The sequence below is a fragment of the Lonchura striata genome, chromosome 7, assembly GCF_050655825.1.
Source record: "Lonchura striata isolate lonStrDom1 chromosome 7, ASM5065582v1, whole genome shotgun sequence".
Classification (NCBI taxonomy): Eukaryota; Metazoa; Chordata; class Aves; order Passeriformes; family Estrildidae; genus Lonchura; species Lonchura striata.
In genome coordinates this window covers 13,858,128-13,886,007 of record NC_140709.1, presented here as the reverse complement: position 1 = coordinate 13,886,007, position 27,880 = coordinate 13,858,128, and the positions used below count along the sequence as shown (strand labels likewise).

General features: G+C 35.9%; 1 long non-coding RNA gene across 1 annotated transcript in view; it reads left to right on the top strand.

Annotated features, from left to right (window-relative positions):
- The window catches only part of LOC146766888 (uncharacterized), a 48,009-nt gene extending 20,129 nt beyond the window's left edge, over positions 1-27,880 (top strand). Inside the window, exon 3 of the long non-coding RNA XR_014956505.1 lies at positions 1-27,880. This exon is cut by the window's left edge and continues 913 nt beyond it. This is a non-coding gene — a long non-coding RNA (uncharacterized LOC146766888).

Below are 27,880 nucleotides of genomic sequence, written 5' to 3'. Positions count from 1 at the left end.
AATCCTCATTAATAACTTGGTATCAGGTTTTAAAGACTCCTGCAGGAAGTTGTCTTGAAGTAAACTATTTGTATGCAATTAATTGGGACTTTTGCATCATTCTTCTAGTAGTCAACTGAGCTACCTATGACATATTTATTTATATCTCACTTTATTATCACCATTGTGTGGAAGAATTAATCAGAACTGTTCTGACAAAGCTTTTGCTTACATAATAACTACCTCTTACGACAGTTTTGATTTGCCAAAGTCAAAGCAGTTACTATCATAAAAAGTGAGTGAAGGAATGAGCTCTCTGACTCATTGCATGATTATTGGTTTCTGGGAGGGTAAAAACAAAAAAGGCAGAAAAGCCTGATTGACTCATAAATCAAAGTTGGATAGACGTAAACTTCCTAAATGCTGAACTATTCCCCACTTTTTTTTCCTATAAACCAGAAAATGCCAGAAAATGAGAGAAAAATTAAATAAGAAAAGGGGGAATACTTTTAAACTATGCTTGATATTTTAGGCCTTTTATGAATGCTACTAAGTTTCACAGAATTTGCTGGTGGACCTCAGAGAGCTGCAGGGGAACAGCCTGACTCACCATTGTCTGCACCACAGGCTTCAGGGCAATGTCTCACATACTGTCACTCCTCCTCCCTGGCTGCAGTTGCCACTGTGCAGGGTGCATTTAAAAAAAATACAATAGCAACATCTATTTTTAAGTCAACTGGCAAGAGAACCACTTTGAGGGAAAGAAGTCTAAGGATAGCAAATTGAGTTCATCTGTACCTTGGAAGCTAGAAATTTTGTTAAATAAATCACAAAAGTTTAAAATAGCCAAGCATCATAATCATTTCACCTCATTTCTTGTAGTCAGACTCATCTTTTGCATTTTAATTAACAATTTACCATAACAACATCTATGTTCCACTTTCTTTAGTAAATCAGAGATTCTTTCCTTTAATTTGCAACTAACATCATCTATGATGATATATATTTTTCCTTCTTTCCAACTCTAAATAACCTCTCTCTTCTCTGGATCAAGTCAGGTATCTCTTTTATTTCAATGCTAGAGTTTTGAAAACTATTCCATGGTTATTCAGTTCTATTGAGATATATTAGCTATTCTGAGCAGGTGGTTGTGAAATTTTAGCTCTGATCTATGAGTATTATTGCATTATAATATGGACAAAGCTTTTTTTAGATATATTTGATTTTTTTGTGTATAATTCATTGTAAACCTCTGTTCAGATCTCAAAAGCTAATGAGTTGTCAGATTAAATATTGTAAGTTATTATTGAAGGATTAGATAACAAAGCACAGAACATCACTGTGCCATTGTCTAAGGCTGTGTTATGTCTTGAATATTGAACACACTTCTGGCCATCTCATCCCAAAGGATTTAACAGCATGAGTAAAAGTACAGAGAAGGGCAAAAAGGCAGATCAAAAAAATTGAATGGCTTACACAGACCAAATGCTGAGTAGAAAATAAAAAAGATTTTTAGAGTGTATGGTAGGAATGCATGAACTGTAATAGGAAAAATGTACACAGAATGTGTATTCACTATCTTACAACACAATAACTAGGAACAACTGCAATCAAAAGGTAACCAGATTAAGCAAACAAAGATTAACTTTTCACCACAGAGATTGATTCAATTGTGGAACCTGTTGGTGCAGCAGATCTGGAGGACAAAGAAAAAATGTATGTGAAAGGAGAGAAAAGAAACTAATGGAACAAAACTCTTCAGAATACATTTTCATTTGACTGTTGTGAAAAGTTTGACTCCCAAAAGGTGCTTTGTCTCTGGTAGGGAAATAGTTCCTGCAGTATCTGGAGTTTTTTCCTTTTCCTTAGCACTGGAACAAAACAAAGGCAAACATGGAAATCAGTTAAAGTCAATAGCAAAGATAAAGTGATAACTTTAAGGCTGCAGTGATGATGGAGGCTAAGAATAAAAAAGTTTTTTGAAAGATGTATTAAGTTTTTAATGCAGATCAATCTTTCTTTAAAAATAAACAAAAACAAAACAAAAACCAACCAAACCAAAACACCCCCCAAGCCCCCAAAAACCAACAAAAAAGCCCACCAAGAAGCAACCAAGTTTTTGAAGCATCTGCTCACTTAATCTTAAAAATGAAATTTGACACTGACTTTTTTTTTAACATGACTTTGGCTGCTTACTCAGATCACCAAGCTTTCCAGCATTTTTAGTTCTGCAATCCATATTGATTTCTCTCTGGCTTTTATAAGGTCACTAAAAGTGAGTATCACAATATCATAGCCTCCATGCATAATTCAGCATTTGTTGACACAGAAGGCAGCTAAATAAAGGCAATTTGATTGCTTTTAGAAGAAATTCAGAGACCTTATTTATAGAGTTGGTGGATAAAACTCCCATTCTGTTTGTCTTAGATTAAGAAAAACTAAAGGGAAGATTATTTTAAAACAGTTTATCTGCTTAAAATATCACACTTACATCATCGTCTTTTCTGTTGTTTCCTAAATCCTTTCTTGAAGATTATTAACAATCTGTTAAAATATTTTTTTTATTTGAGGAAAGATCCTTCATATTCATCAGTCTAATACAAAAAGAACAAAATAACCTATACTTTTTAATGGAGATTTGACTGATGAGGGTATTCCTTCTTCAAATTGCTGAGTGACAAAATCCTGAAAAAAATTATCTTTCAAAAAAATGAAAGGAAAAAACCTCAGAACCTGTACAATGACTAGAGCAATTCTTCCATGCTGTAAATCAAATAACAAAATTATTCTGCTCTAAATCATTGAGTAATTTGGTCCTCTTTCAGCTGCATCTCTACTGCTAATTAAACTGTTTCAGTTGGACACTGAAGGCCTCTATGTCCAGAAAATATTAGTCCCAAAATTGAATCTCCATATAAATTGCCTGTTAAGGACCCCAAAAACCCTGAGCTGCCAGACTGCTGTGAGAAATTGCATGCAGCACATGCCAATTACAACAACCCAAACACACAAGGGCATTCTCACCCTTCAGGAGCATGGGCAGCCAGGTTCCAGCGGCCAGGACATTTCCAGATCATGCCTTTAGTTACCATTTGTTACTGGAACAGCTTATGCTTTGGCACAGGGGGAGGTATGATAACAGAAACACGCTGCAGTTTGAAATGTTTTGAATTAGACACTCATTAAGTTTTCTGAATTAACACCACAAATAGTTCTAAAAGGTCTACATGTTGGATCATCATCAAATTTGAGCAAGAGGCCCTGTTCTAATATTGGGAAGAATTCCTGTAAAAAGGCAGTAATATTGCAAAATATCAAGATATGCTGGGCAAGTGCTGATGTCCCATGCTCCCTGCTACAGAAATCTTGAGTCTTGTTTTACTTTAGTAGACTAAGCCTTTAGTAGAGTAGAAACGGTTTTCCCCCTACAAATCTGTGTTTTCAGCTCTTATTTTGAACTCTGGCTAAAAGAAACTTAAAAAATTGACAGTATCCTGCAACATAGCTACAAAGAAACAGATGGTTTTTATTTTAATGAAACCTGTGGAATAAGAACATTTTTGGTGCCCTTGGAAGCTGTGAACTCCATTCCTCAATATTTTTTTTCTGTATTATTTCTTTCTGACCAATATTAACTAGCTATTACTTGGGCCCCTTAGGAATTCTGATTAAGGCAAACTCTTATGCAAAAATCAATCTTTCAATGGCAGGCTTTGTTAATCTTCCAAATCCAATTTCCATTTCTCACATTCCAGGTTTATTGATTATATGTCAAAATTCTCAAGTCATCTGTAGGGCTAACAGAATTACTCTGTGTCTAATAATTTAATTGTTTTCAAAAACAGATGTGCCTCTTCCATTGAATGCTAAAATTTTGTTGGAAATATCTAAGGAAATGGCAGAATGCACTCACATAATTATCCAAAAACATTTAATTACCAAAACTTTAAAATGGAACTGCAGTGAGATGATGAGCATAAAGGGGTGACAGGGTAAGCAGGCTGCATCATGTAATTGAGCCAAGTAAGGTCCTGCTTCTGCAGCTTTGCCACAGGAGACTTTCAGTTCCAGTCACATTTTGAGGTCAGCAACAGATACTTTCTTATGAAGAAACTTTACCATAGCCCTAAGTCAAGTTAGGTTGTTTTTAAATGGAACTGAGTGGCACAAATATAGAGAAAATGAGAAGGGGAAATGGCTTGTTTGTAATTATATAAGCAAAAAATCAAGTACCTGCAATTCTTTATACAATGCCAAAAGTATTAGGTGAAGTAATTAATTTAAATTAATTAAACTGAGACTTACAAGAATGATTGACGTCACTGGCATAGTTCACAGCTGTGAGTAGAGCTTACAGGGGGGGAGGAATGAGAAGAAAGAGGGACAGTGTGCACCTGTGTGTATCAAGCAATTTTGTGAAATAATTAGAGGTGATCTTCCTAGTGCAAGGTGGCCCTGGTGAAAAACTGGGTGCTAAGGAGCCAAAGAAATCCTCTGAGCAATAAAGCACAGTGCAGGACTTGCTGCTAGCAAGGGTTTTTGACACCCAGGTCTCTGCAGGGAAAGGAGCACATCAACACTCAGGTAATTTTGGTACAGAAACAGACAAACTCTTAGAGGAAGCCTCTGTAGGTTTCATACTACTCAAGTGGTAATAACCCATTGAGAATATCAGTGGAGAAGATAATTTGACTGATGGTAACCACAGAGAATGCACAGGGAAATAGGAACAAGGAATAGCAAGGCCCAGCTCTATTATCCTCAGCAGGTAAGGCTTCCCCAGTAGCTACTACTACAAAAAAAATACACGTTGTAATTTATTCTGACCATAGAAAACCTTCTGATTGTTTCTCACATTGTTTTCTCAAAAACAAGATAAGGGGGGGTTTTCTGATGAAACTACCACAAGGTGGACGCAGAGGTGATTGCTAAAAACTTCCACTTTGGAAAGCTATCAAGGACTCTGCTGTTCTTAAAAAAGTCCAGGAATTAAATTGCAGGACAGGAGGCTGAAATTTCAGTCTGTAAAATTAAGTGGCAGTAAGGATTGTGAAGCACTAGAAGAGCTTACATAGAGAAGAGATAGACTGTTGTTTACTGTTCAAACACCCTAAAAATTGTGTAGGGAAACATGTCAGAAAATATTTGGGTAAGTGTAATATCACTGGGGTTTACCAGAAGGGACAGAGTGAGCACTTGAGAGGTTTTCCAAGCCTATAGTTGCATAATCCACTGATTTTTTGGGGACATGCAATAATCTGTTAGGTGATTTTCCCATGGTTCCCAAACATAAAATTTGGGGTTTTGTACTTGAGAACATTTTCACACATTCACAACATAAATTGTTCTAAATGGTAATGTTATGTTTTTGTTTTTAGGTATCCTTTGAATGTATACAAAACAGGAGCACGAGATTAAAAAAAATAGAAAATACTAAATTGTAAACAGAGTATGCAATCAATTCTCCCAGTCAGAGAGGGTTCAGAATTCATAACCCTATTCAATAATTCACAAATCAATTAAAATAACATTATTATTCTAGCTTTCCACTTAGCAGTAACGATACGTAAAGGTCACTTGCTATCTAGTTAGGGAAAAGGCAGCAATTAACATCAGAGTAAAACCAGAATATTCATTTTCTGTTACACAATGTAAGCGTGACACGATTATCTACTTGGATGGAGCCCTCAGCGATAGCAGGGCTGAATTTTCACCTCACACAGAAATTAAGGAAGAATTTTTAAAATGTTGCACTGACACTAGAAATGCAGTTTCTTTTACAAACACCAGGGGCCAAAGATATCAGAGATGATTGGAAGCCTGATTCCTTTTACCTTAAATGTCAGCAAAAAGACTTTTAGGAATAGTTCTGAAATATGAAAAGAGATACTTTTTTCTAATTGGTTCACTTACACCACTGTAAATGAGAATTCATGTCAGAATGGTGCTAGGAATTGAAGAATTAATGCTTTGTTTCTGGAATGAGGCGTCTTAATTTTATTTATTTAATTTCTTTTTAAATTTTTATTATTTTAAAAATTTTTTTTCAGTTTAAAAAATTTTATTTATTCTATTTTTATTTTTTTATTATTAATTTATTATGTATTATCTGAATTTTTGCTTTTTAAGTTTTTTAATCTTCTTTATTTGTTTCATTCTTTATAATTTTTTATTTTGCTCTTATTTAGTTTTTTATTTTATTTTACGTATTAGGTTTTTGTTTTATATTTAATTAGTTTATTTTAGTTTTTTACATTTAAAATTTTATATGTATTTTATTTTTATTTTTATTTTTATTTTTATTTTTATTTTTATTTTTATTTTTATTTTTATTTTTATTTTTATTTTTATTTTTATTTTATTTAAATACTATGTTTTGTGATTTATTTTGTTCAGTTTTTATTTATTTTATTTTATTTATATATTTGCTGTGCTTCATTTCCCACTATTCATTTAAGGATTCTCAGCAGTTTCTGACAAGTTTTTTTTCTAGTATTCAGTGGCTTTTTGTACCTCTCAAAAAGAAAAGAATGGCTAAATTTTTCTCCCAGTAATAAATGTTCTTTTCAACAAACCATAATATTAATGTTTATGCTTTGAAATATCCTAAAGTTGCTAATGCTGCATAGGAAGCAAAGGATAAATTTGATCTTTGTCTGCTAAAAATGCATCATTTAGGTAGTGTCACTTTCAGTCTTCCATCTTTCTGGTTTCAGTTTACTACCACAAAATGTTTTGAAAGCTATTAACCAATTTGTATTGATACATTTGTCCTCAAAGATACTAAGGTCCTTCTTATTTTAAGGAAATAAGAAAGGGGAATAAAGGATAATATTTATTAGTACTGTTTGGAGGACACAGAGACATGACCTTTATCTACTGGTACTGAGGAATCCATGTGGGCAAATTCATATAAAAGGCCACCAAAATTTTGGCTTTGTTTTCTATTAGAAAGTCTTAGGAAGATTCCAGTCTCTATAAAACTGCAAAATGTTGTGGTTTTTTTCAATCCCTATTGTGTTCTGGGCAAAAAAATATAATTTAGGATTTTCCACTCCTCACTGTAAGAAAGCAAACACAAAGAATCAGATATTGAACAAGAGTTTTCTCATTCATCTCTGATTAGATTTCTTTCAGAAACAAACCAGCAAATGCTTTCTTTGTGAACTTCATAATTTTCCAAATACAGGGTTTAGAGACACTGAACTCTTTTGAAAATATAGTGTCACATTTGTCTATTTCTTTTCTAGTGACACATTTAACAAATGTTAAGCATTTCTGTCATTCTCATGGTAGCATATGAAGTGTGAAAATTAATTTTACTTACTAATTGTAAAGGTAATCGGTCTGGGGGAAGCAACTGTCACTCCATCAGGGAGAACAAAGCCCAAACTCTCTTCTGTGAACCTGCAGGAAGAGGTAGCATAGATGTTTCCTGGAAAAATCCATCTGTAAATTAATTGAAAAGGACATATGAGTGTTATGAATCCACCAGTTGAATTTGATGAAGGAGCAACATTTTCTTCTAAAAATATTCCTCTTCTGGATTAATGACTCTACTAATGTACATTGTTATTGCAGAAAATAACCTTAAGAGTGAGCTAGAACCCACAGTGGGATCTCCAGAGAGTGAAGAGAGTTGCTAAACCAAGATCTGTGCTTCCCTTATCTACTGCAGAAAAAAATCTGTGCATAACATGTGAGGAAAAGTGAATGCATCAAGAATAGTGTAAAGTTTTTCTGCAGTCAGTGCCTAACACATCATAGTTGGTGCATTACTGAGATGCCAGTACTTTTGATTAGTTCACAAAATTGGTCTCAGTTGTGCACTGTTAACTTGCTGGAAAACACAATGGCTTTGTGCCACATAGCTTCACCCACTGAGATGGAAAGAGCTACCCTGTATTTTGTCTCCAGATGAATTTTCATAGCTCTTCTCTTGTAAAGGCTGCGAAAATATTATCATCAGGGTTATAGGTGGGCTGCAACTATTTTTCTACTGCTACATCCTGATCTCTTTTGCTGTTTACTTGCTGCTTCTTCATCTTATATTTACACTGTAAACTGTGTGGGTTAAAGATCACCTTTGTATTCTGCATTTTCACATCACCTAGCAGCAGTCCAGACCCAAAGTAGGAGTAATACAAAATGTTGTAATAAATCATGTACAATATGTGCCCTCTTTTGGAAGGTCCATCTCTAGTAAATTATATGGGAGAAGATAAGATGGCAGAGATGAGAAAGGCAAAGAGGAGGCTCTAGGAAATTAATATAAGACCTTTTTAGATTGTTCTCTTGGTGCTCTAGACAGTGTAGTGTATAAATGACCAAAATGGTCAGGACAAATAAAGCCAATTCTTTTAGAGAGATTTACATGCAGTGATGGAGAGCTCAGACCAAATTTCACTGAAGGCACAGGGGCATCTTCCTGTTATTTTTGTTTGGCTCTAGGTCTAATCTTATTAGCTCCAACAAAAAACACCTCAATATGCATTGCCACTTGTATTCTAGATAAGCTGAATATTTGTGTCTGGAGGTTTTATTTTCCTGAGCCAAAATCCTGAGGAGGGATCCTGTCCTCATCATAGTCCCGGGTGATTTTAAAATTCAACCCACTTCAGCCCATGTTTTTCCATTAGTATCTTCATAACTCCCTGAATCTTTTTTTGTTTGTCTTTCAGGGCCACCAACACCCAACTTTGTAAAGATACAAAGTTCCTCTCCTCACTTTGGGTTTGTGGGGTTTTTTTTGTGTGTGGGTTTTTTTGTTGTTTTTGTTGTTTGGTTGTTGTTGGTTTTTTTTTTTTTAATTAATCATCTGTTTATTTCACAGTAACTGCAGCTTAGGCTGGTTTCAGTGGCCATCCTTCCTGCTCAGCCCAGTAGCTTTTGTCTCCTTTTTCTATCTATAAAAATAAATGTTAATTATTTGGCTATGAGTAATAACATGATACTAAGAATAAAAGCTTTACTGGTCATTGTAAGTGCATTCATCATGAAGGCTTTGCAGAGACACTAAATTCAATTATATACCCAAAATTAAAAAGAAATAAAGATCTTTCAACTAAATTTTTAAAGTATAACTGGAATACAGAGCTATTTGATTATTTTGCTACATCTGATCATGAAAAGCAGGAGGAGTTAACAAAATGATCACAAAGGAAAATCATATCAATATGTATTAATATCTCCCTACATGTTAAATATTACATAAAAGATAATGAACCTTGACATAAAGGTCCTCAAAATAAATTTTTTGCAAAATAATAGATTGAGCTGATTATGCATTCCTTGGTATCATTAAAATAATTTTAGATTAAATAGTGGTTGATGTGTCTATGTTTAAGGGGAAGCTTTCTGTTGAAAAAATTAATATATAGAAAATACATTACCTGGAAGTCAGTAATCAGCACACTAAATTCACCATTTCTAACCTTCCTCTTCAGATGTAAATCCTTGTTGTTTTCATGCTATTCACTACAGAAAGTATTAAAAGAATACTTACCCACCCTTATCAATGTTACTAAAACTATACATTACTTACAGAATCAAAGCCATAATATATAACTATAAGGTTCATAAACTTACAGGCAGGCTAATAATTTATTAGCAATCTGCTTGATTTTTTTTTACACAACTGATTAGAAGATTTCATCAGGGATTGACCCGGTGAAATATTCTTTGAACTTTTTATAAATGCAAAAACTTTGCCAAGAGGAGCTACACCTGGAATAGACACAGGCAATATAAAGTGAGAGGGAATTCAGAGCCATGGGGACAAAAATGACTTTGTGAGACAAGAACAGAAGCCAAAATTCCTGACTGCTCCCTCCAAATTGCTGTCCATTAAATTACATTAGTGTAATTGCATTATTCTCAGGTTTTGAACTTTCTGTTATTTTAGTTCTGTGTCCAGTTCTGTGTACAGATACTGCCTTTTTAAAAGATCTTGTAGCCAAAATGCCATTTTAGAGGGCTTTTTATAGAATGAGAGGTTTTTGTTTAAAAGAAAAAAGAAGAAAAAAAGGTGCAGGTCATTAAATAACAGAAGACATCAGAACCATCAAAAGGGCTTTTTTTTTTTTCCAATCTGATAGAATTATACTCATCTTTTGCAAGCAGGTAAGGTTTTTTAGTAATTATGAAGATGTGATCATCAAACTAAATGGCTTTTCTGAGGTGTATGCAAAGGGTGGTGCAGTAGTCATATAGGAATTCACTAATGCCACTTGCAAATCTCAAGATAAATTTCAGCACACAGAAGTTTATTTGAGGATGTTGGGAATAATCTAATCTACTCTTTCAAATTTAATTTAGTTTTAAGAAGAGGTTTTGTTATAGTTAAGCTGTGTCCCTGCCATAGTCACATGCTGAGAGTGTTGTACATCACATTAAAGTCAGTTAGCAGTGTTGTCAGGACTCCTTTCCTTCCTTTGTCTTTTATTCTCTTTTAAAATGAAGCATCATTGCAATTTCTTGATTAAAGCCCCATGTTCTGGGGCATGATGAGAGACCCTGGCTGGCTTCCTCTGTGATTAAGGCCTAAAGGTTCATGTGGAATCACAACATCATTGACCCTTGAATCAGAACTGATTAAGAAGTGATGGCTTGCTTGCTGTTTGGTACTCCATTACCTACCATGTAGAACCTATAAAAGGGAGATACTGCTCTGTCAGCAGCTGTAGGAAAATTCAGCCTTTGGAAGACTTTGTAGATCCTTCAAATTGACAGGAAATTTTGAATACTTTATCTTTCAGTTATGCAATTAGAGAGGAAACTGAGTTTTGGAAAGTCCTTAGAATCATGTTGATGGAAAGGTGAATATTTCCCAGAAATCTTTTAGATGTAAGGACCTGAGATACTGTAAAATTCTTCAGGGGTTTCTTGTGGCTCACACAACCCTTTCCAAAGTTCTGCACAGGCTGAAGATGAGAGAAGGGAGCAATGGCAACAGTTTAGAATTCACTGCTCTACAAGTAGTTTGAAGGGGGAATACAAAGAATAGAAACGTGGATAAATAAGTGATGACAAAGAACTATCCAGTTCATCAGTTGGTGTCTTGTATATCTGCATGTGTTTGCAGCCTCTCGGAAGAAAGGCTAGTAAAATGTTAGCTGGAGACGCCTCTTATTTATTTGGTGAGTGGATTTATGGAGAACCTTGATAGTTCAGGCAGGAAATTGATTATCATTAAAAGTGTAGCTCACAGGAAGGACTTCTAGTAATCAAAAGGGAAAATGATTACACTGAAATAGGAAAATACTTCCCCATTTTTTTAAGCATTTTTGTAAGTAGAAGCTGTCTTCTAGTTATTCAAGACTTCTGAGGGTCTTGCTCTGATACCTAGCCAGAACAAGAACATGGAAACATTAACTGTTCTGCCCCTGAACAGCATTTTTATCCTCTTCAACTTTGGCTTGAACACTGGGAAAGCTAGGAAGGAACATTTTTGCCCATGTTAAGTGTGTGTGTGTGTGTGTGAGTGCATGTGTTTATGTACATATATATCTATGTATATATGGGCATATCTCAGTGATTTAAGTCTGGCTTTGCTCTCTGAATATAACAGCCCAGAAAACCAGAGGGAAAAGTGATGGTATTTTGTCTGTTCCTGTGGTCATGTTGGTGACCATGGATAGTCAAATGAGTAGAAAGATTCTCATCTGCTTTATTGGGGATAGGCCAATGGTAATCTGATGGTGTGTCAAAAGAAACAAAGAATTATGCCTTTTTAATAGACTCTGTACTCTTCTATTGGACAGTCATTAGAGGAAAATTTTCATAATATACATAGTCCAGGGCTCATTTTGCTTTAAATGTCATACAGGCTTGGGTATGTATGCTTAATAAAGTATATTATAGCCAGGGAAGTTAATAACCTTAATGTACTGAGTAATGTTAGTGAGTCTATGACTTAAGATCCTACAGTTCAATTAGAACAGACAATGACTCAGAAAAAAAACATTTTTAACCATATAAAAATTACCAAGGAGATGAGTAGTAGTCAACATGGATGTATCATGAACAAATCACGCACACAAGATAATATGTGAACACAATGAGATAAACATAATTGCTTTCTATGGCGTGCCTTGTGGATAGAGTGACAAATATGTTTTTACAGAAATAAGGTTTCTGAGTCTTACATGATATTCTGATATTCAAAACAAAGATACATTGAATAAAATTACTCTTATGTGGTGGATATTACACAGTTGGTATACCATATGTAAAGAGTAGATATGAGTTGCTAAATCTCAGCAGCTTTGTGAGATCTGCAGGGGTGAGCTCTGGATATAGGATTCTTTGGAATTATATTTTCAGACTATGTAACTGAAAGATCATTCAATTATGTTGGGAGAAAAACATTTAGAAATCTTAAATGTATTTTGAAGTTTTAACCTGATCAATTGTACTATATTAGATGACCAAATGGATTGTCTAATTTCTAGAGTGTTTTTTTCCTATTATTTCCTTATAAAGGAGGAAATAACAGGAAACACAGCTAATGGAGCTCAATATTGAAATCAGTGAGAACCTTATTGCTGAATGTCAATATATAAAGGGTCAAAGCTAAAAATCAACCCAACAGCTTTGAATTAAGATTCTATATCTTCCTTGGATATTCATGTACCTTTTCTTATATTCAGCATGATTTTCATTCCTTGGACAAACTTCCATAGCTTTCTAACACTCTGTGTCAAGAAATTTCTCATAGGAGTAGTCTTAGCTTACTTTTGTTTATTCTGCCTCCTTATTTGGGTTAGCTGAACAGTAAAGACTGATTTCCCACAAAGGTATGTGAAGGCTATGGGATTTTCCCAGGACTCTATGGGACAGTAGAAAAGTAAGACTTTCTGTCCTGCTTTTAAACGGGTAATGTCTGGAGCAATATTTATAGGGTTTAATGCTGACATCAGAATGTTTCCAGCAAATTCGGTTTTTCTCCATTGCTTTTCTATACTTTTCTATGCTTTTTCTATGACATAATAAAGTACAATTTACTTAAGGAACTTAATCAGCCCACCTACCTATGACAGATGTAAAACTTAAGTTAAAAAAAGCAAATAAGGGAAATGTCATTGTGTTTAAGAGCTGGAAATTAGCCACTTGAAATAACTCCATTCACATACAGAATTCAGACCATCTGTAATGATACTAATTTTATTTTCTTAAATGCTTTTGGAAGACAAGTGTACAAAGTCTTATAACTTCTTTAAAATAGTGTTGTGTCTTTATTTACAGTGACTTTTACCTCAGTGTAATCCCATAGACTTCTTATGGTATTAGGTGATGGTACATCATGTATTTTTCACCTTTCTCAGGGTGGATATTTTCTCTTCCTTCTGCATGCAGAAGACTGCTGTGATTCATCCTACTTAATGCTGAGTGAGGATATTTTAGCTGCAAACAAATATTACCTGAACTTATTGTTCTGAAGACTAACTTGAATGAATGGATTCCATAAATTCTACAGACTGCATGAAATACTCAGATACATCTTCATCAAATTCACTTTGTACACTGGAAGAATAGTGGTCTTAATGCATGTTGCTGCATGCTGTTAATATTCTCAGATCATTTTCAGGGCCCTGTGTCTTGTACTTGTTACCCAATCCTTGTCATGGCTTCTATACATTGGAATGAAAAGTGAAAATTATTCATATGGGGAAATGTAAGAGGAATGATAGTACAAAGTCCACAAAAATTGAGCTTTATGGGTTTGGTTTTTAACCTCATTCCTCCCCCCCCTTTTTTTTTTCTCCTTTTTTTTCTCCTTTTTTTTTTTTTTTGTTTTTTGTTTCTATGTGTATTTCTATGTATTTAAAAACATACTCATAGCGTAAAGATATGTGTGTGATCACTTCCACAGGAGCCATTTTATGTTTTTTATGGTATTATCTCCAACATTTCCAGGTATACTTCAAGTTGATAAAATGATATTCAAGCGATCATCAGATAATTACATTCAGTGGTAGGTGCAGAGCTTCCTGACACTTAAGCACATTCAGGAAATAGGAAATTATTCTATGCTGTGACAGGAACTGTGCTTTAACTAAGATATTTTGAATGGATTCTCATACTTCTATAAATTACGTTCAGTGACAGTATAGTAAAGGATGTTTAAGTGTGACTCAATCGCTTTCCAAATAATAAACATTAACATAGATTACAAAAATTGGCCAAAGAATGTCTATTTATTTCTACCTGCAGACATTCAGCCTGAAAAGTTCATCAGCTGTATTGAGGTAAAGATAAAATTAATAAGAGATTGACAAAAATGTTCAAGAACTTCAAGTACTGTGTAATTTTAAAACCATAGAAGGGATGCAAAAGGACTTCCCAAACACATAACGACTAGATTTACCACAGGCCAAGAGAATACAGTACATTTTCAAAGGTTAACAGAGTATCAAAAAGTCTGAGGCTACATCTGAGTAGCTGAACAATTTCTTTGCATTGCTGTTTTTGCACAATTGTTGTTTAAAGGAGTTATTATTTAAAATAAAAACTTGGACAACTTTTATTAAAACTAATTTGTCATCCAAAGAGGTTACACAGCAGTTGGACACTAACAATTGCAAAAATAAGGTTCTTTTCTCTTGTGAGATTTCTGAGCTTAACTATGATTTGTAAGGACTCCCTAAAATGACTTTAAAGCAATGGGGAATGGAAGGTGGTGTCTATATTTAAAAATGGCTCCAGGAAATTACCAACAAGTAAATGTGACTCTAAATCTGCATTAAGTGTTGTATACTGTAGCAAATAAGAAAATTGTTAGAGATGTGGATTAACATATCAAAAGTGATAAAAAATTATTCAAAACTCCTACATTATTGAGAAGAATGTGGAAGAGGTGAAGAAGAGAGTACTCATTAGAATGCAGAACTGGTAGATGCTCAAAAGGCAGCCAATCAGTGATCTAGAGAATCTCAGTTAAAATCAGCAAGTAATATTGGTAATATTCAGAGAAGCCTCTTGCGCTTTGAGAACATAATGATGAGTACATTTCAAGTCACTTTGGAAAGCGACCCGTCATTATCACTATTTTCAGCAAGAAAAATTGAAACATGAAAAGGGAAAGGTGCCTGACAAAGGCCACTCAGGAGGAATGTGGCTACAATACAAAACATGTCTCCTGAGCTCCCTCTCAGGGCTTGCCCTGACACTAATGGGAGTCAGAGCTGTGCTGCCAGTGGTGATGGGTGAATCAGGGTTCCCATTCCTCTCCACTAACAGTGTCTGAGAGATGTGTGACTGAGGGGCTGGTAATTGCAAGGCTGATACTGAAAGGTTTTACACAAAGTAGAAGACAGGAAAAGCCTTCATTATTTCAATTAGGAGACCAGGCCATGCATAATGAATTCAGGCAGGAAAGCTGTTCCAGTCAGAGTTAGCTTAGGTTCAGAGAAGGGTGAATCAGAACTTTTTCTGAGGGCTAGTTCTGAGAAGGGATGAAATATATAACAGCATAAGTAAGGGAACTGTGCATATGGTGAAAGACTGTTATTTATTAACTACTTGAATTGTCTTCATTTCTTGCCAGTGTCCTATTTGGAAGGGCAAAGTAGGGCTTTTTTTAAATGGGGTGAGTAGTGACTTAGCAATTATCCTGAGAAAATCAAGCTATGATTCACTAGAACTCGCTGGTACTGAAGAGTATGAAAAGTGTCCATATTCCATGAGCTTTATTCATAACTGAGGGAAACCTATTCTGACACTGGAGGGTCCTTTGATGTAGCAAATAGCAATGAAGTAACTGAAACCAGGAGGAAAAAAAGTAAAAATCAAGTAAAATCAAATAAAATGGACAGTCTTGTGACAGTCCAAGTACCATCAGAGCAGAGGTAAGTCTTGGGGAGTATCAAAGAATGCAAGTTATCACAAGCCTTTTGAAAAACTGTGCCCTAATTTTATTGCGAATTGGTGGATTTTTATATAATATTTTTGACAAAACAGGGTAAGTTTCTACTGTGACTTGAGTGTATTTTATTGGGTTTGTGACTTTATCTGTTATATATCTCCTTGAAGCAACAGGATTTTTCAGGGATGGTAATAAATTTAGAAGATTACCCTGATGAAAACAAACATGCTGAGGACCTATTTTCTATGCCATTCTTTCCCCCCCCCCGCCCCCCAATGACACATCCAGAAACTCTGCAAAGGAGCTGGATCATAGCTAGGCAGAAGCAGAATGTGTGGAGTTGTCAGATCAATCTGTCCCATTGGAGCAATCTGTCCTCTTGTTCTACAACATTGTATAAATATGGTTCTTTATTTTAAAGAAATGCTAAAGTGGTGACTGTCCATCTGGGCGCAGCTGTTTTCTCTAGCACCCATCAGTCTTCACTGAACTGTAGCAACAGTTCCACTAAAAAGTGTGGAAATATTCTAGGAAAGAAGTTTTTCCTCACAATGCCAGCCTTATCTTTCCATTTTTTCCCCCTCTTTGGTAGTTTCAAACCATGCAATGCTTATAGAATAAACAACAGGTCCTGAAAATTGTTAGACCCATATTTTAAAACTGACATGCATGTCTAAATTGTCTTCTCATTCTGAAACCTTTCCTATTTACTTAAGACTTCTGGCTTTTCTTTAACAGTCTAACATCCAGACTTCCACAAAGACATCTGAAGCTGAAAAGAAAACATGTATTAAAAATATTTAAACTCTCTTAAAATATAGAAACACTAGAGGTTCCCAAGAATCTGTGTTTCTGTATGAGTGAATAATGCAAAGGAAAGAACAGAAGTTTACAGACGTCACAGCATTCTGTGAGGTGTTTTAAGAAAAGTAAATTTTTAAGAGCCATAATGGAAAAAAATGGATTCAGCAACACTGGTTAATTAAACAAATAAACAGAGCATAATTTGTTATTTTCAGACTAGCTAAGAGCAGGTTTCCAGGAGTTTTAAAATTTCTTATGTGCTCTTTCCTTCTGAGTGAGATATCTAATTAAGTCTGTGTTTAGCAAGTAGATATTTGTTCCTCAGTTAGGCCCCTTGTAATTTTGCCATTAATGGAATGAACAATGTGCCAAGTACTGCCTTTTCCACCTTCTGTGCTCTTGCTCCAGCTGTCCCTGTTTTGGCTGGGGAGATCCTGCTAGAAAACCATCAATTCCTCAGCCTGTTGTGCTCTCCTCAGCCCTGCAGCTGAGATTTGGATGCTCCTTGCTAACCCAGCCTGGGATTTATCTCTTTTCCCTGACTCTGCCAGGCAACCAGGATAAGAGTTTGTCATGCTTCATCCCTCATTAGTAAACAGTTATTTATTTGCCTCGAGCCTTCACGCTAATAACTGTGGTTGTCCTCTAAAGCTTGCTGTGACGTCGCTGGAGCTTGCCAGCTCCCGGCCGGTCGCGCTTTAGGGACGGGGCTGGGATCCATCGCGGAGCTTCATGTGCCACGTCCAGCTCGGTTGGCACCAGCTGCCACAGCCCCACTTGGCAGCACAACACGGTGGCTGAAAACGTGGCACTGGGTCAGACCAACCCTCTGAAATCTCCTTACTCATGGCAGACCCGCGTTCACCTCTTTTCTCTATAACATATAAACACCCTCACTTCAGAAAGAAAAAAAATAAGGGAAACCCTGTGGTGCATTGCAACAATTTCTATGCTTTAGCAATGCAGATTTCTGATTTGGGATATTTACATGAAAATTTGGTGTTACTAATCCTTTTAAAAAAATGCTTCTACTAAGCTAAAAGCTTAAAGGGATAAGTCAGGTGGAAAATGCGCTGAAGACAAAACAGGTGACTGAAACCTGGCTTAAGTGTCTATCCTGCCACAGCTGTCTTATCCAGGGTTGGTCGCTTAAGCTAGGTTTTCGAAGATGTTTGGTTGCCAAACGCTAATTTGGAAATTCCTAATACCATTAATTAACTTTAGGCTCCAAGTAAGTTTAGTTTCCCTTTGTCTGAATTGTCTTTTTTAAAAATTCACTGTTTTCTCCTTACTGCATTAAAAAAAAAAAAAAAGAGTTGGTAGTATTACAGGAATGACTTAGGAAGGTGGATGAGAAGTATCACTTTTATTTTTCCCTATTTCAGTAAAGACTTCAGACTTATAATGTACTGTGAACATTCTGCTAAACTGCCTTTAAAGTTCCTGTATTTTTCTAAGGGTGTAATTTTGGAATTCTGGTACTATTGTTTTGGCATCCAGCATTTATTCTGTGCCTTTCCTCACAGTGTATCATGTAGCTACCATGCCATCTGTGTTGTATCTTAATTTCAGGCATGGCCTATTCATTGAAGCTTGAATTGGATGGTAGTCTCCAGTTGTTTCTTTTTTTAATGTGTGGTAGTGCTGTGTATAGATAGGAAAATCTCATTCTGTTGCGGATAGTTTTTCTATTCCTCTTCAGTTTTGGCCACCATAAACTTCAGGTTTTTAAGTATCATCTTTTCTTTCACAACACATGAAGGTCATTCAGTCCTTCCTATCTCTAATCCCCCAGCAACCCTATTTTCCCTCATTTTACTACTTCCCATATGCGTAGTCATGACTACTTAAAAAAAGAAAAAGATATATCCTGGTTGACAGCTGTGACAAATGTTCATTCATTACTTTCATGCATAATTAAATTATTTCTTTAATTGTATCCAATTACTATTTAACTTTTTTACATTAAAATTAAGATACTTGACTTGCAATAAGAGAAGTTTTCTCAGAATTATGAAGGACTGAAACCACACTTCTTGTGTTTCCCATTGAAACTAAAAGGGAATGTTCAGACAGTATAACTGAAACAAAACCAAGGAGAATCCATGAGGAAAATATCCTTTGGTATTCAAAGTGCACTTAGAGCCAAGTCCTACCATTTTTAAATTTATGCATAGATAGACACCTCAGTGAAGCTACTGCTAAGAGGAGCAAAAATCATACCTAATAACTGAATGCATCTAAAATTTGGGGTCACATCTGTCTGCCTTGCTACATCTGGCAGAGTGTAATAATTAGGTTTTCTGACAAAGATGAGAATTACAAAAAATGTATTTTTTGAGATTATTATCCCTTCAAGAGATTTCAGATCCATTTTTAATTGATGTAAATAACAGCTCTGCTGAAGCCAGTTGAACCCTGCTGTTAGCTGCCAGCAGGAAATCTGTCCTTCCATTCCCAGGTCAGATTTGATAAGAGTTGCCTGACCCACAGTTGTTTTTGCTTTGACATTCTCCAAAATATTTTTTATAATATTATCTTGGTGGAAAGGTTTCTTCACTCTGTTTTGACTACAAACTTTTTAAAACAAAAAGTAGTTGAAGTAGAAACAAAGTTTAAAGCACACTTGTTTACATAGATAATTAAGTGTTTCACTAACAGCATCAGAATTATTTCATTTTGGTCTAAAACATTTCCCTAAAATTACCACTATCTAATTCTGTTCAAAGGCACAAAATGCCTGTCTACATCTAAGACATATATAGAGAATGAGAGCATATGTTTTCAACCAATAAAAAGAAAGTTTCTTCACTCTGGGTAAGTAAAATGCTAAAGCAGAAGCAATTAATATGTCTTTTTATGGCTTTTTACACGTAGTTGCATTTCATCTTGGATACAAACTTAAATGCAGCATAGCTTCTCTTTGTCCCTTAGCTTTCCACATCCTGTGGGACTGTGTCAGGTGACCTAATGCTGTTTGTAGAAAGCAGCTACAGTAGATTGCACAAGAGAAGGATTTTGCCCCCATTCATTTGCTTTTAAAGAATAATGTCTTCCAGGGTGAAGGATGAGTGTTTACTAATGTATAGGCAAGAAGGTCAAGAAAAGGTTTCTTTTTGTTTTCACAGAATCAAGCCAAGAAATACTTTTGTACAAATCCGTTGTGCGAAATCCAGCTCTATAATGCTAGGATTGATCAGAGAAAAGAAGAAAAAAACCCAGTGGGAGCTGAATTTGCAATGTTATCCTATGGGAAGGGATGCCTTCTTGACCCCAAGTTTATGTCCCAAAGAATAAAACCTGACAGAAGCTGTCAGTTTTATCTAAAGCTGCAGAGCTGTGAGGATTATTTCATCTGAGGATTTTAATATTGGTCTCTGCCTTCACACAAGAAATGACACTTATGTAAGGAGATAGCAAGAGCTTTAAGAATTTAAATGAACTTAAACCTCGGGCTCCATGGGGTACAGATGCACTTTCTGTCTGGATTCCTACACACACTGATACATTTGCCGTTGCTTCTTTAATTTCCACCAAAAACCAAGTGAAAACTCAAAGGCCAGCTGCAGCAGCAGGGTTGTCTTTGCTGTATGCTGTCCCATATCTGATGAGAGAGGGTAACAGGGAGGGGATAACTGGGGCTTCAAAGTAAAATTCCATTTTTCCATCACGAGGGTTTGTGCCCTGCACCCCCAGTGCCTCTGCTACCCCCAAGGGGAACTGTGCTTTTTCAAAAGAACAAATCAGGGCTTTAGAACCTGCAAAGTCAGGGGAATAATTTTGTCTAAAATGATGGCAGCAGAATCCTTTTTCTTCCCTTGAACATGGGTTATAAACTGGGAGGTTCACAAAACATGTGACTAGAGACACAGAAAAAGGTGGGTGGCAACGAGGAGCACAGAAGTTATGCTGGATGAGAAGGTGAAAACTTCACATCCATTGCATGATCAGTCTGTGTGATGGCCAAAACTTTCTCTCTATGCCTCTCCCTCAGCATGTCCCAGGAAGGACCAGCCAGAAAGGGGAAATCTGCAGCAAACTGTAGGTGGGGATTGATGTTTTAAAGACAACTTAGAATAGCATTTCCCTGTAGCTCACTTTTGGACACCTTAGCTTTGGCTCTCAGTTACAGAAAAAATTTTGGGAGACACTGAAAACTATGCCAGATAAACAGAGGAGATTAAGGACTATTTAAATATCTCTCATTTCTTGTATATTTTCCACTGGGAACTCGGAAATAAGAGAGATTTCTTAAGGAGAATGGCTGAATGCCCTAAGAAAAAAAAAAGAAAAAAGAAATAAAAAAGAGAAAAAAAGAGAAAAAAAGAAAATCTGTTGGCAATCCTGGCTCTCACTAGGTAATTTTAGTCCCTACAATTAAATACTTTCCTAATCACCATCATAGCTGCTTTCTTGACTAGATGGAACTTTTTTTATCAATAAAAAATACCATCTTTAATAATTTTTGCAGTTTGCTATGACTGTGAAAGTTCTTTCTTATATACTTTTAGCAGCTATAGAGATTACAGTCTTTCCAAAACTAGGCTTTTCAAATGAAAGAAATTTCTTCTGTTTTGAGGAGTCATCCATAAGATGTCCAGTATAAGGCATCCTACAGTGGTCAGTAATACTTTTCTTATTTAAAACTTCATAATGAAGGATCTCAGCAGCCTCTAGAACATCTCTGTGGTCAGCCCATGATCTTCCAATGTTGGCTTAAAATACATGTGCAGGTCAAACTGCAGTGCTTACTGTTCCTTATTTCTATTATTAATATCTTTAAAGCTCATTTCAAGGGTCTTTAGGCATCTAGGAATCTTGTCTTGCAATAAGTACACACTCAACATTAAATATGGTCTAAATTTCCTAATCTTCCCTTTTAACTACAAATTGGTGGTATTCATCCTCACAGTGTCTTCTCAAAGATTTAAATGACATCTACTGAGAAATATATTTTATGATAACAAAATTAGAGCTGAACAATATAATTACATTTTAGAGGGATTATATAATGCAACAATTATTAAATAATACTTGTGGTGTAACTAGTTAAAATTATGTATGCAGTTAGTGTGTGATTTTTTTCTTTAAATGGATTCAGTTTGAATGTAATATTAAAACAATAAGCTGTCATGCACTATAAGAAAATAACATGGCTAGACACACAGTGAAGCAGAGAATTTCATAAACACTCCCTGGAATATTTTTAAATAGTTCGATATTTAAAAAGATTAGTTAGAAGAATACTCAAAGGAATTATGAATTGTAAGCAAAGATATTTATTAAACTGTTGACACCTTAGATACAAAAATTCCTATTGTCTGCAAATCCTAGAATAGCAGCAGAAGTTTGCTGATGCTGTAGTATCTAAATGAAATCTTAGAAAGTTTGAAGGATTTTAAAAACACTTCAGTGTCAGAATAAGAAAATGCAGGAGAGAAATACATATTATAGATTAAAAAAAATCACCCTGTTTGTACATTTTAGGCAAGCCTGCCTATATGTCATTTATAGATAAATCAAATAAATCAGAAAAATATATTTCATATTTACTCTTTTTGCCCTCTTGAAAAAACCTCCAGAGAAAACTACACAAATAGGGGCCACAAAAAACCAAAATTTTGTATACAAAGGGGTTTGGTTCTTTCCCACCAGTATAACATTTTCTCATATAACCAAGTTAAAATAACAAACCCATGGGAATTACAAATAAATAAAGAAGCATTTAAAAATCTAGCTTATCTCTAATTAATTATGTATTGTCAGAACAAAGACCAGATTTTTTCAATGTTCCCAGCTCTCTCTTTCATGAAAAATAAAAAAAATATTTCTTGGGTTCACTGGTTCAAATATGCTCCAGTTTATAATTAGATTTTTTTCCTCTCATTCCCTCATGCCAAATTATTCCAGCAACTTTTGCCTATCTTTACCAAATTTTCTTGAGAAATTTTGTTTCTGTTCTTTATTTTTACTGGCTGCACAGTAGAACTGCTGCACTAATCTGGGTTTCATGTTTTGCGTTTATAGTCATCCAAACTCTGTCATGTGTTATTTAAAGGACCCCTGGAGCTGCTGCTGGACAGAAGAGGAAAACAATTTGGTATCTACGTGTGTCTGAGTAGAGGCATGATAGGAATCTTGCCTCCTCCCGGACTTGCAGTGAAAATGGAGAGGGAGAGATGAAGCAGGACACAGTCACCCCCTGTGGATCCAGCACCATCTCATTTGTCCTTCTTCACCCCAGACTTCTTGCTGGTCTCAGAGTCCTCTGGGCTGCCACCTTTGCACAGCCCAAATTTTGGGTATCCACAGGGTGGTCACAGGTGCCATTCCCATAACCTGGGCTGATGTGTTGGGAGTTGTTTCCTTTCCTGCAGGTTGCCACAGTGGAAATTTTGTCTGGATGTGTGAACCTGAATGTGCTAACCCAATCTCACCTCTGCTAGGCCTGGAATTAGTGCCTTCCTGTTGCAAATTCCTCCCTTCTGTGCTTATCTGAATTAGTCCTGTGGTTGCTTATCATTTCTGGCAAGTTCCTCTTGTGGCCTTGACCCTGTTTGAGAAAGGCAACTGTGTTCCTTAAGTCCTTTAAAATAGACGTTCTTGGAAGTTTTGTTACGTGTGGCAAATAAAATTTAAGGAAACTTCTTTTAGACTTCAGGGAGGGCAAATTAAAATAGATGAAATTATTTCTAGACAGAGCATATTATATGCACGTTAGCTACCACAGCTTTCTTTGTGCCAGGATATCAAATCACATCACCTAACTTCATTCCAGTTCTGGCATTAGAGGTCTTTGTTAAAAGACAACAATCTTTTCAGCTTTTGCAACATGAGAGTATTTTTATCAAACACTTTGTGAATATTCAGGCATATGAATGAGACTGTGAATGGAGCAGGATATGTGTTATTAGTGGAACCATATGTACAGAAAAGATTTCTTAAGAATGCTCCAACACTGTAGAAGACAGCTAGAAAGTAAGACCTGGTTAGCAGTCTAAGCTAAACAGGGTATGTCATATTTTGCATTATGTGCCCTTATTTTATCAACATGTAATGTACTGTCTGGCATATCACATCAGAGAGCTTCCTCAGCTGATGCAGAAAGTGACTGTGACAGCTGTTTTTATTGCAAATCTTTCCTCCAGTGTCCCCTCTGCTATAAAATTGGGAAACAAATGAGAGAACTTGATGAATAGCAGATTCGGTTTATTGGCAGTTACATTTATTTTTCTATCTTTATATAAAACATGAAGTATCAATATATCAATCTTTATGTATGTGACTGTAACCATATTTTTCCAGCCTGTGCACAGTGCTTGTATTCTAGGCTCATAAGGTGTGTGGGAAAAGGCCCTCTGAGTGTTTGAATAACTCTTAGCACAATAGAGCTTAAAGGATGATTTGTGCCTTTGGGCACTGCAGCCATGTAAGTATGGAGCATCTGAAATATATTCTGGAATAGGGAACTGAAAATTAAATGGGAAATGCTCATTATGTTGCATGCGTTATGATCAGCCTAATTTGTCAGTACTGAAGTGGTTTGTCTTCAGAGGGACATTAGGCAATATCTGGATGAACCCAAAGCAGCTTTGGCTCAGATTTACAATGTTATTCAGGCACTTCCCTCACACTGATTTCCAAAGGCAATGGGGATAGATTGACTAGACTCTAGTGACCACCACCATTTATTCTTTTTACTGAGGGGATGCTTTGGAGCAGATAGGTTGCACAAATCCTGATCAGTCTTAGACAGGTGACCAACACTGAGACAATGAGCCTAGAGAAACAGAGATAGCTCTAATCACAGATGCCAAACTGACTCTTTTGGATTATTGAAATCTGTCCTTGGACATTGATTGCAGACATAAGCATTAGGAAACCACTGACACACTTCTTAATTCAACTCAAGTCTTAAGATTTAGATCTTAATACAAGAGCTATGCATGTTCTTGAGTGGATAGAACAGGATGGGGGTGGGTAAAGGGGAACGCTGGGTCTAAACCTGGCAGCTGGGTTAGGTACACGTGCCCTGAGTACAGGCAAGCCTGGAAAGTAGGCTGTAGCAGGACACTGGTGCTTGTTGGTGACATTTTCAATAGTATAGTTTAAACATGGGACTGAACTGTCTCTATGAACCTAAGTACATCATTCATCATGTGGGTCTTCTGCATATCTTTTGAATGCTGAAGCCATCTTTGCATGCTATAAATAATTATTGATATTTCACATAAGACATTCTAACTATACTCCAGGACTTAGGTATTATTGATTTAGCCATTACTTTTCACATTTCTTCTTCACCCTTAGAAGATATGCTGTTCACTGCATTTTATAATTATTGCACTCTGGAATTTTAAATGCTCCCAGAAACTCCCCTGCCTTTCAGCTAATAAAACAAAAGACTAGTGCATTAGATAAGATATTTATTTTTGTTTTTAACCTGAGGTTTATATTTTACTTTTATCATATCTGGATATACAACATAGTGAATCATAATACATAGATACAATCTCACTGGCCATGAGTCTCTAGGGAGGAAGATCCCATCTTGACCAGAACCTTGTGCTAGGTTCTATTTTACAATACTAACCTGAGAAGCTGCAAAGAAACACAATGTAGAATCAGCTATCATAAAATAAATCACCACATTTCTCCTGCCATTGTCCCACATATTTTGAATTCAGTATTGCCTCACATTCACAGGGAATGTGCCCTACCTGCAGTTGCACACACCACACCACTGAGTGTCCAAGCAAGAGAAATTGCAAGCACCTAATATAAACAGCAACTTAAATCATAGAAAATAACAGGCTTTCAGTAGTGTTTATGAAGAACGGGAAGGAGTTCTTCACTTCTTAAGAGACAAGCAGGTTTGTATTTTCACATGTGCAATGTAAGTATGTATGGGTTTCTCAGTATACATACAATATATATGTGCTTACTGCAAAGATGAAGAAAGAATAAGTGATAAATTGCTACTTTTTCATTGTGGTCTACAGATCCACATTTTATTATACTACTTAAACGGTTTATCTTCACACTGATCCAATGTTTTATTTCTATAAAATGGGAATACTAGTATTTACCAGCATGTGGTATTGGAGATGCATGCAGTCAGTACAAAACTACCTGGAAGCAACATAAGTAGGACAGGACATGAGGCATGTGGATATTCATTTGTGCTTCTTGCTTGCACATGGCCGAGAATAGTGTTCACTGTTTTTGAACACTGTGCTCACACATGGCAAGGATGTAGAGTGAAAAACAAATGATGGAATTGGAGTGCTGCGTGACCTTGTTTTTTCCTTTGTGCTTTAATTCCTCTGCCTTTCACAAGGAATACTGGCATTTTCCTCAAACTTTAAGTGAATTTTGAGGTCTTAGAAGAAAGGAATGCTACAAAAACCCCACGCTGGGTAAAAGGGTTAGCTTGGAGCTAATCTTGAGGACATATAAAGTCAGCTTTCTTCATGTTCATTTAATGAATAAGAATACTGGTTCATTTTTGGATCCATGAATTGTCATAAAACTCATAGGTTTTACCAGTCTATATTTGTGACTCCGTAAAATACTACATCTAATATAGTATATATCTTCTATAACAAGAAATAGTTGATAGGCAGACAATAGAATTGTTCCAATGTTTTATTTTCTCCCAGTTTGCTCTTTTACTCTTTGCTTTTGTGTTTGGTTTTGAGCAATTTTTGGGACCTCTGATTTGACACAGGCAGAAAAAAATAATTCGACTTTTTTCCCACTAGTCTCCAAGACAGGGTCCAAGTGCTTCACAGAAACATAAAAATATCATTCAACAATAAGCATTTTCTTCCCTTTCTCCCTATCTTCATTGTGGTACTCCAGACGATATTGGCATCTGAAAAGTGCTCAGTGCTAAATTAACTGGGTCACCCTGTGACTGCACAGATGTTACCTTTTAATGTCTTCCATGGCTTCTGGCATTTACTGCCTTAGCAGGCTGGGAGGAGGAGGGGAGGAAAATCATATGCAGTAATTATATAGTTTATTTGCATGGTGTCTTTTTAAGCAAAAACATAATTTGGTGTCTTTAACAAAATATTAACAAATTACTTGCAAGCCAAAAACCAAGTATCTTCAGTTCCCATACCAAAAAGCTGAACTTATTTTCCCCCAGGTTTCTGGCAGAGACATTCGAAATTCCTGGAAAAATATGGCCACTCCTAGATTTTTAATATGAAACACTTTTAACAAGCAGATCTAATTATTATTTATATCTTCTTCTTCATGAGGAGAAGTGGAGGGCCAGGTGCTGATCTCTGTTCTCTGGAAATCACCTATAGGACAAAAGGAAATAATCTGAACTTGTGTTAGAGGAAATTTGGGCTGGATATTAGGAAAAAGTTCTTCAGCCAGAGGGTGGCTGGGCAGTGGAACAGGCTCCCCAGGGAAGTGGTCACAGCACCAAGCCTGACAGAGTTCAGGAAGCATTTGGACAACACTGTCTGGCACATGGTGTGGCTCTTGGGGTGTCCTTTGCAGGACCAGGAGTTGGATTCAGTGATTCTTGTGGGTGCCTGCCAGCTGAGGAGATTCTATGATTCTAAATATGTTTTCACAAGCAGGGTAAATAAGCATGTCCACACTAAAATCAGAGGAACTGTGATGGTTGTCAGCAGCCAAAAACTTGCCTTGGGAAATATGAGCACAAGATATTTAAGCAAGTTAATTTTTTGGCTCATTTTTTCCCTCCACTGGCATAGTCTCTTCTCAGAGTCCATTTATTCAAGCTGGGATCAGCAGAAAATTCCTCCTGAGCTGCTAAAGATAACTTTATGTTATATAACTCACCTTAGTGGTATTATTTTAATAACCTAATGATTAGTTAATTCCACTCTTAATCTGTTCCATATGCAACAGGTTAGTCGACTTTGACTTTAAGCAACATAATTTGAATTTCAGTCTCCAAATTTTAGTTTCAGTTATTGCTAATCAATAACTGAATAATCAAGTTTTAATAACTTCTGTTTCTAAAGAGTATCATAATCATGTTTTCTGTCCTGATTTGATGTTCACTTTCTGTGTTTATAAGTATCTAAATAATTACATTTTGTACACAATATATAATATAACCTGAAATGCATATACTGGCCCATTTATTTTGGTAATTACCTACATTTCCCAAGCTGAGTAATTCAGTTACTTTTATTTGTAACACAGGAGGTCTGAGGAAGAGATGAGATATGAATATGA